The sequence below is a fragment of the Triticum dicoccoides genome, chromosome 3B (assembly GCF_002162155.2).
Source record: "Triticum dicoccoides isolate Atlit2015 ecotype Zavitan chromosome 3B, WEW_v2.0, whole genome shotgun sequence".
In the NCBI taxonomy this organism is placed as follows: domain Eukaryota; kingdom Viridiplantae; phylum Streptophyta; class Magnoliopsida; order Poales; family Poaceae; genus Triticum; species Triticum dicoccoides.
In genome coordinates, this window is record NC_041385.1 from 807,008,328 (window position 1) to 807,017,937 (window position 9,610).

Sequence of the window (9,610 nt, forward strand, 5' to 3'; positions counted from 1 at the left end):
CGCCCCATAAACATGTCGATTGCATATGCATCTCTGTTTTAGTAGGAGTTGTCAAACTATGTGGACAAGTTTGCTATTTGCTATTTCCTACTTATGAATCTATGTGTAAACTGTTTGATATTTGCTATGTGGAACCTTCATTATTATGTGAGCTCATATTTTGCTATTTGTTGGCTTTCTTTGTGAGCTCATATTTTGCTATCTTTGTGAAACTATGTGATTAAACTTTACAAAAGAAACAATCACTAAAAAAATGTGAGCTCATATTTTAGGGTCTATATTGTTTTTGAAAAGAAACAAAAATTAAACTTATAAACCATAAAACACAGGACCCTACTGCCAAGGACCCTGGCGGTAGGACGAACGTACCTCCCGCTAGGGCACCTCGATATTTCGTTACAGAAACTTTAGAAGGCAAAACCCCAACCACACCTTACCGCCACGGGTTCTGGCGGTAAGGTTTAACAAGCTACCGCCAGGGTCCCTGGCGGTAGGCTACTTGTCCACGTCAGCTCGGGCAAACGGCAGCCGTCGCCCTCCGTCGCACCCTACCGCCATGGACCCTGGCGGTAGCATGTCTAACTCTACCGCCAGAACCCATGACGGTAGCGAAAGGGTCAGATCTCAAAAAAATTCGAAACCGGGGTCAGATCCTGAATTTGTATCGCAAAAGGGTCAAAACATGAAATTTTGCCGCCGGCGTGGCACTGTGCCGTGAGAGGCAAAATTCCGTGTTTTAACCCTTTTTGGAAAGTATTTCAGGATCTGACCCCTGTTTGAATTTTTTTCGAGATTTGACCCTTTTGCCTACCGCCAGGGCCTCTGGCGGTAGGGTTAGATAGCCTACCGCCACGGCCCATGGCGGTAGGAAACTTATCCACGTTAGCGCGCGGAGACGGCGCCGTCCCCCTCCGTCGCACCCTACGGCCAGGGGCCCCTGGCGGTAGACTGTCTAACCATACCGCCAGGGCCCCTGGCGGTAGGGTCCGGGCAGTTATTTGCCCCGGAGCCCCCGCGCCCCTTCCCTTCTCCCCACCCCTCCCCCTCCCCCCCGTCGCCAGTTCTTGTTTTTCTCCCCCAAGTCGCCCCTCTCTCCCTCTCTCATCTCCTCCACTCCCCCCCTTGGATCTTCACCGATTCTTCACTGTTTTGGCAGATCGAGATGGCCCCGAGGAGAGAATCGTAAGCTCCTCCGATCCCTCCAATTAGTTTTTGCAAACTTGCTACTGATTCGACGCATTATTTGCTTGAAATTCCTCATGTTTTTGAACTAAGATTGATTTTTTTCACCTAGGATTGATTGTAGTTGTAGTTCTTAGTTCTTTAGTAAGTAGTGGTATTGGATTTGTACTCTAATCAATAGTTCATATGTTAGTGTGAAGATGAACCCTAGTTCATAATTTTTTTTGTTAAAAAAATTATGATGTAATGTTGATAAAGGGATGAACCCTAGTTTGATGATGCATGTGATATGATGAAATGATCTAGTGTGAAGATGAACCCTAGTTTGATGATGCATGTTGATATGATGATATGAAGATGTTGTTTGGAAAATCTTGTTTAAAAATATGAAGCTATGATGTATGTTGGAGGTTTTTTTTGATATGATGCATGTTGATATGATTTGATCCATCATGTGTAGTAGATGTTGTTGGAGGAATATGCTTAAAATTTTATCTTGATATGATTTGAGTTCATTGTTTGTTTATGTATGCTTATGCTTATGGTGCTTTTGTTTATGAAACTCTATTAAGGCGGGCACCTCTTGCGGACAACATCGGCCCACGGTACTGCATGCTGGACTGGGCATTCGACAAGGGTCATCGTGCCCGTTTCATAGAGAACGGAGAGGTAAGTGATGTGAAAGAAATTTTGATCAAAGTTCTCGGATTGATGAAAATGATTTCCTAACTTTTTGGCGTTCACTTTTTGACAGACGCTCCAGCCACTGCGCATGAGGGGTCACGGGGTTCATGGGCATATGGACTATGACGAGCGCTACGCGCCGTTCTTCAAGAGAGCCCGTCTGTTGGGTTTCGTGCTGCAATTCAAGCGTCAGCCGCCGACGCTTGTCCACGCGGCTCTCACAGCTCTGATTGACCGTTGGAGACCGGAGACCCATTCTTTCCATCTGCCATGCGGGGAGATGACGGTGACCCTAGAGGACTGGGGGATGATTACTGCAATGCCGATCGAGGGTCATGCACTCACCGGTCGAGTGGAGAGGGCCAACTGGCAGGAGAGGGTCACCACCCTCATCGGCGACTGCCCCGGTGCCAAGAGTAACCGTACATCCGGTGTGCCGTTGATCTGGCTCTCGGAGCACCGGAGGACATGCCCCCAAGGCACAGATGAGGCGACTGTGGAGTTGTACGCGAGGGCCTATCTGTGGTACATTCTCTCGGAGGTCGTATTTCCAAACAGCTCCGGGAACTCTGCCAACTGGGCGTATCTGTTCTTCCTAGCGGACTGGGATGCAGGGTACAGTTGGGGGACGGCATCTCTCGCCTACCTATACCGTTTGGTAAGAGAGTGTCTAATTGCGTACCTACCTACGAAAGTGTGTCCATGACATTTTCTTATATCTGATCCTCATTTGATGTTTTGCAGCTTGACGACGCAACGCAGAGGATGGGAGACAAGTCCAATATGGGTGGATTTGTCTGGGCCTTCTCCATTTGGATGTGGGAGCGGCTGCCGGTGGGGAGTCCGGAGAAGTTGCCAAGACTCCCATGGGAAGACTATGGCAAAGAAGGCGACGCGACTCGAAACCCCACCGTAGCTTACGAGTGGGACGTTGTCAAACTCTACACGGGCCTAAACAAGACTTCGTACAAGACCTACACCAACGAGTTGGACGCTTTGACGCATATGCAGGTATATGAACTCGCACAACACCTTTCTCTTTGATTCCGCTATTGACTGAGAGTGCGAACTTACCAAGGTATATGTAATAGGTAATCTGGTGCCCGTATCGACAAGAACGAGAGTGGGCCTTTGATTTGAACGTGATGTGCGATGCGGACCATGGTATCTGGCGGTGCATCGTGCCCATGATTTGTGTGTACGTCGTCGAGTGGCATTTGCCACAACACGTGGCCACGCAGTTTGGGATTTATCAGCATACCCCACCGGGCCAGCCCACCGATACCGGCGGCCACGCGCTGCACCTGTGAGCTCTTTGTTCTCCGTGAGATTATCATGTTTCTTGTTGCTTATGATGATCTCATTGCGCTTATGATGATTCTTGTTGCTTATGCCTTGCACGATGAGCCGGCAGAAGAATCAGTCGATCACAGACTGGGGAGAGGAGCATAAGACTCATGTGACGAAGTGGAACCGATGGAGGTGGCGTAAAGACGTGGAGAGGAGAGTGACTAACTGGGATGATTACCTGGGCCGACACATGAGGTGGTACGATGATGGCCAGAAGCACCGTCTTCGTCTCATGCCTCGATGGACGGCCGAAGACATCGCAAAGCTGGAGTGGGCTGACCCCGATGAACAGGCATACCAGACCGGCATCAGAGACATGCACAGTGGATTTAGGGAGTTTGCACCCCTCATCAACAGAGTGGTACGTTTGAACCAACGATCGTATTTAAAATATTTTATTCCTCAATGTGACTGACTTATGCCGTTGCAGTCCGCTGAGCTGAATAGATGCATCTTTGAAGCCTCAGATGCACTAGGTCATCTTCCCGGGAGCGTACAATCTGAGACCAGAGTCAGGGGGACGATGAAGGTACAATTTCAGCCTCCTCGGAACAGATGCATCTTGTTCACTTGCAGTCTGTCGATCTGATACTTATTATGACCTTGCTTCATTGTGAGTGTAGAAGTTCGTGCAGCGTTGTCGCAAGCTGGTAGGGCTGCTTGGGTGTGCTGGAGCTGGGTCAGTTGAAGCTCATCAGCCTGTAGCCACACAGGGTATCATCGGCTCATCGAGCCATGCTCCCTCGTCGTCTAGGTTGGTTGGGGAGGAGGAGGATGAGGAGAAGGAGGAGGAGGAGGAGGAGGCCACATATGAAGAAGGGGAGGAGGAGGATGAGAGCAACGGGGAGGAGGAGTACGATGAAGATTATGGACCTCCAGCAACTCAAACGTCTCAAGCATCTCAGCTGCCGAAGAAGAGGAATCCGAAGACGAAGGATTTGCTGAGTCCGGAACCTTTCCAGAGACCGGTTCCTCGACGGCCCAAGAAGAAGACCGAAAAGAATCATTCAAAGAGTAACGAGGACCGTACCTCCAAGAGGGGAAGGAGCAACTGATTGTGCTCTTCGATAGTTGACTCTTTTAGTTTGGTTGAACTTCATTTGATTGAACTTTTTTAGTGGTTATGAAGCTACGTGGAACTATGTGTTTGCTATTTGTGGATCTATGTGTTTGCTATTTGTGAAACTATGTGGAACTCCGTTTACTAATTAGTTGAAGTTCGTTTGAAATGTTCTATGCACTTCATATTTGTTAATGTGTATGTGATGCCCAAGTTTAATTGTTTGATATCTGTGATATTGTTGTCATATTTGTGAAACTTGCTATAATATTATTGTCATATTGAATTTGAAAAGGAGCAAGCAATTGAACTTAAATTCATAAAACACAGGACCCTACCGTAAAGGACCCTGGCGGTAGGGTCAGACAGCCTACCGCCAGGGCACTTCAATTCTTCGTTACAGAATCATTACACTGAAAAAACAAGACCCTACCGCCATGGGCTCTGGCGGTAGGGTCGCACAGCCTACCGCCAGGGCCCTTCAATTCTTCGTTACAGAAACATTACACTGAAACAGAACCCTACCGCCATGGGCTCTGGCGGTAGGGTCGCACAGCCTACCGCCAGGGCTCCTGGCGGTAGGTGCTTAACCACGTTCAGCGCAGTCAAACGGCCGCCGTCTCCTCCGTCGCACCCCTACCGCCATGGGCCGTGGCGGTAGGCTATCTAACCCTACCGCCATAGGCCCTGGCGGTAGCAAAAGGGTCAAATCTCGAAAAAAATTCAAACAGGGGTCAGATCTTGAAATACTATCAAAAAGGGTCAAAACACGAAATTCGGCCGCCGTGAGATCTCCGTGCGTGCGTGCATTTAGGTGTGCGCGTGCGACTGGCAGGGCGTCATTCATGTCTTGTTTGTTGTACCTGGTACTACATACCTGCCCGACGTGAAGCGTCACCTTTGCTAGTGGTTGGGACGTTGCTCGTCTTGTTACATGCTGGCCTGCCTTAGCTACTAGCTAGCTACTAGGAGTATGTCCGTGCCCATTCACGGTGAATGCGCGCTCTGTCTCTGCCGTACGTACGTCGTGAGATTTGACTGATGTGATAGCGTCCATTTAGTCCCATGTCGACTACTGAGTGAGCCATAATAATTTCGCGTCCTACCTACCTCTCCACTCGCTGCTGGACCTCACCTCATCCGTACAACGCCTCTCTCCTCGATCGACCGAGATCGATCTATTTTACTACTGGCTCCGGTTTATCTACGTGCATACGTTAGCTCGATTCAAAAGAGAAAAACACCGGGGAAAGCAACGCGTGTGCTAGTGCATAATTAACCTGTACCACGTACTGATGACATTTTGGGTCGGGACAAATGTGTCAACGAATCATGCATGCACGAGTTATTGAAGCTAGCTAGAGATCTGGCCAGGCAGGCGATATGATGGAGGGGCGTGTCGGTCGTACGCGCCCACATGCAGGTGCCGCACGGGGAGGCGACACGCGACGAATCAGCAGCTATCGCCAGGGAGGCCGGCCAGTCTTGGACATCGACGGACGGACGGACCGGCCGACGAATGGATGGAGAGCTGCTATTGCATGCAAAGACTGGAGCTCTCTCTGAATGCCATATGCATGCTGAGCCTGCCTGATCAGGCAGCTGGTTATCGACAGGAAGTCAGCACAAGTGACATGACAACATATGAGCGGCCCGCGCGACGTGACCGGGCCAGCCAGAGCTTGCGAGTGGTACGTAGTCCGGCCGCCCGGTCCTAGCTTGCAGGAGGCAGACACCTCGAACCCCAGGAGGCGCCATGCATGCATTGCTCGACACGACCATGCCTGCAGGAGGTGAGAGAAAGGGAGAGATAGATAGCGAGTAGTACGTGTGGGTGCGTGGTGTGTGTGTGACCATTGACCAATGCCATGCCATGGCAGCCACGAGCCCACGTCGGCGTTCGAGCAAAGTTTGCGTACGGCAACGTCAAGTCCCAATGCCGGCCACCCGCCGCCTCCGCGCCCGGCGTCGACGACGGAGAGGCCGTGCGTGTGGAGAGAGCGCGCACTATGCAATATGCAATCCTCCATGTATGCATGTCACTAGGTCGTGCGAGCGCATTGACCTGCACGTAACGTACGTGTGCATAGTGCGCGCTCTCGTGCCATCTTGTTAGTACATTGACCTGCACGTCGTCCGCATAGTATAGCACGTACTGCCACACAAAGATCAAGATTCAAGATTCAAGAGCTAGCCAATGTTGCGGGTGGGGTCGAGCTATTCTCCTGGACCCACCTGTCTGCGTTGATGCAAGTAGCCAGCTCTCGTCTTTGCTGGATGGACGGCAAGGCCTGGGGTGGGCTTTGCAGGGCAGCGACAGGCTTTCCTCGTGGTACAGGTTGACAGGACGTGAAACTAGGTTAGGATGTGTCTGTGGTCTGGTCTGTCATAAAGATGGACCGGCCCGCTCTGACTGGCTTTGCTCTCGCTGCTGGCTCAAGCGTACTTGGGCGCATGCATGCATGTGAATGACCATATGCTCCTCGCGCAAAAAAAGCCGGGCAGGGCGGCAGAGAGACCAGTGCACGCACGCATCCTGCATCGTTTCTCCCTTCGAACCTGAGCACATTGAGGCTGGTCACAATGGGCAAGAACATAAGCTACTCCCTCCTTCCATTTATATAGGGCCTAATGCGTTTTTCAAGACCGTTTTTGACTATTGACAAGATTAATAGTACATGACATGTATAATGCGAAAATTATATCATTAGAAGCTCTTTTCACATACGAATTTGATGGTATACTTTGTTTAAGTTGCATGTCATATATTATTGCTCTAATATTTGGTCAAAGTTAGCCTCGAAAAACGCATTAGGCCCTATATAGATGGAAGGAGGGAGTAGTAACTTACACACTTCCCTAGACTATGTTACTATCTCCATAGTGGGTAGGAACATCTATGTAGTGTCATGCAATGATGTATTTATTAGGTTATAGACTCATTGTTTCTTGGAGTGTGTGATGTTCCAGTAACTTAGCTAGTTACCACAAGCACCTTTCTCTTCATTAAATATGTGCCACATAAGCAAAGTTGTATTGGTGTGTGTGATGTTATTCCTAAGTTCCTCCCCATTGTGACCAGCCTGATTTCTCTCATGTATACTTTTTTCATCGTCCCGGTCGATGATTGGTGTGCTCAAGCTCAACCAGCTGCACTTCTACCACCTTGGGGAGGGAATTGCATAATCCACCACTTATTGGGGCTAGTGTTGCACAGAACACCTATTATACGGGTTTGTTGCAGAAAACAGCACATATTGGTGTAATACATTGCAACTAGATCTAATCTAGTGTTTGGATACATTGACATAATTTTATACAGATGGGTCCCACTTGTAAGTGCACATGTGGCAATAAAAACCGGTCACATCAGCCAACATATTAGATCGTCATTATCTCCCAAACTTGTGGTCCAATTGAGCCGAAACTTTCTCAAATTAGTATTGAATACATGTAGTATTTACTGGAATTGTTTCTCATTTTGCTGAAAAATGTCAAAAATTGAACCAAAAAATTGTACGGGATAACCAAAACTTTCATTATCTTCAACCCATTGATCCAAATGGGGTAAAACTTTCCCAGAATGGTACTGTAGACATGTGAAATTCACTGGAATTTTTCATATTTTCTGAAATTGTTAAAATTTGAACCAAAATTTAAATGAAACAAGTTCGGCATGTGATCACTAGCACCAAAAACATGGTAGATATTGTTGCCATTAGATTTTAGCATCCAAGTATTTGCTATATGGCCACTACAGCAAACTAGTTGTCATGTGGCCAATACAACCATCACAAAATAATATGACTAGTCTTGCATACTTGGTCTGGAGGAGGCGCTCCAGCTCTCTGGCCGGCAATTGCATCTACCCGCCACTGCCGCCGCCATCGCTACCAGCACCACATACACCCACGCAGGCACCGCCCACAGTCACCGAGACATACGCAGTGGCAGGGCATCGTGCGGGAGGGTCGGCGCACCACTGGTGTGGCTTGGTGCATCGGAGGAGGAGGCGGCCTATCTTGAGCAGCGGCGCTGCCGCACGCTAGAGGAGAAGTGGACTGGTCGGAGCACCGCATGCGACATGAGCGCGGATAGGAGGAGCACCGATAGCACTAGTCGCGCGAGGAGGAGAAGGAGCGGCGGAAGCAGGAGGAGGCAAGCGGCGCCAGGCAGCCATGGCGTAGTAGCAGACGTTGGAGGAGGCCGCGCTCGCGGCCTACCAGACAGCGTTCCCCTGGGCACAGCCGCCAAAGTTCTTTGACTTTACCTGCTCCAACGATGAGGATGACGCTTACGGCTGTGGGCGAGAACTGCTGTGAGGCTTTCTGTTTTTATTATGTTTTATTATATTTAGTTATGTTTGAAGGGGACTTTGGCCAGCGGTTTTAATGTTTAATCATGTATTATTAATATTCATGTTTTAAATTTAAATATTTTTTGTGCCTATTTAGTTTTTCTAAGACCACGCGGACAAATGCATCGGCCACGGTGGGTGCACCAGCCGACCCAAAAAACCCGGACATGCATGTCTGCTCGGCTGACCCAAACGGATAAAAATCATATTCCTTTGCATCAGTCGGTTAGAATTGACTTACAAGCGAGATCCATTTGTCTGAAATTATGTTAATATAGCTAAACACTAGATTAGACCTATCTGCAATGTATTACACCAATATGTGATGCTTTCTGCAATAAACCTGTATAGTAGGTGTTTTTGTGTAACACTAGCCCCAATAAGTGGTGGTTCGTGCAATTCCCTCACCCTTGGGTCGCAGAGCCAATGCTGAAAAAGCATACTCGTCTTTCGCTGTGGTGGCAGCGGCAGCAGCCAGCGAGCTCGTCTTTCTAGAGCGCCGCGTACTTGGTAGTAGTAGAGCAATTATTGGCGCGACGAGACGTTGAAGATACGGTGGCAGAAGGGATGGCCGGCTCCGTCCATGGATGCCACCTTGTCAGCATGGCGTGGGTGCACGTACGTATGATGTACGTACACGACGCACGCACGCATGCCCCCATGCAGCGCAGCAGTCGACAGAGACAGAGACAGACGGAGACACGCGCACGTACAAAAAGGCTTCTACTACGTGCGAGGAAGTGAGCGCGGTCGATGGAAGCAGGCATGGCATGGAGGGAGGGAGGGATGGGCGTGGACAAAATTACTGTTCTGACCCTTAAGGCAAACTAAATCCCGATTTGACCTCGTTCCAATTTTTTTTTCGTTTCTGACCTTTTTTGGTGACGCCAAGGTCCCTGGCGTCTGGGTTACGAAGCAGACGCCACGGTCCCTGGCGTCTGGCCCCTGGCCCGCACTGCCCGCCTGCCCGTTGACCT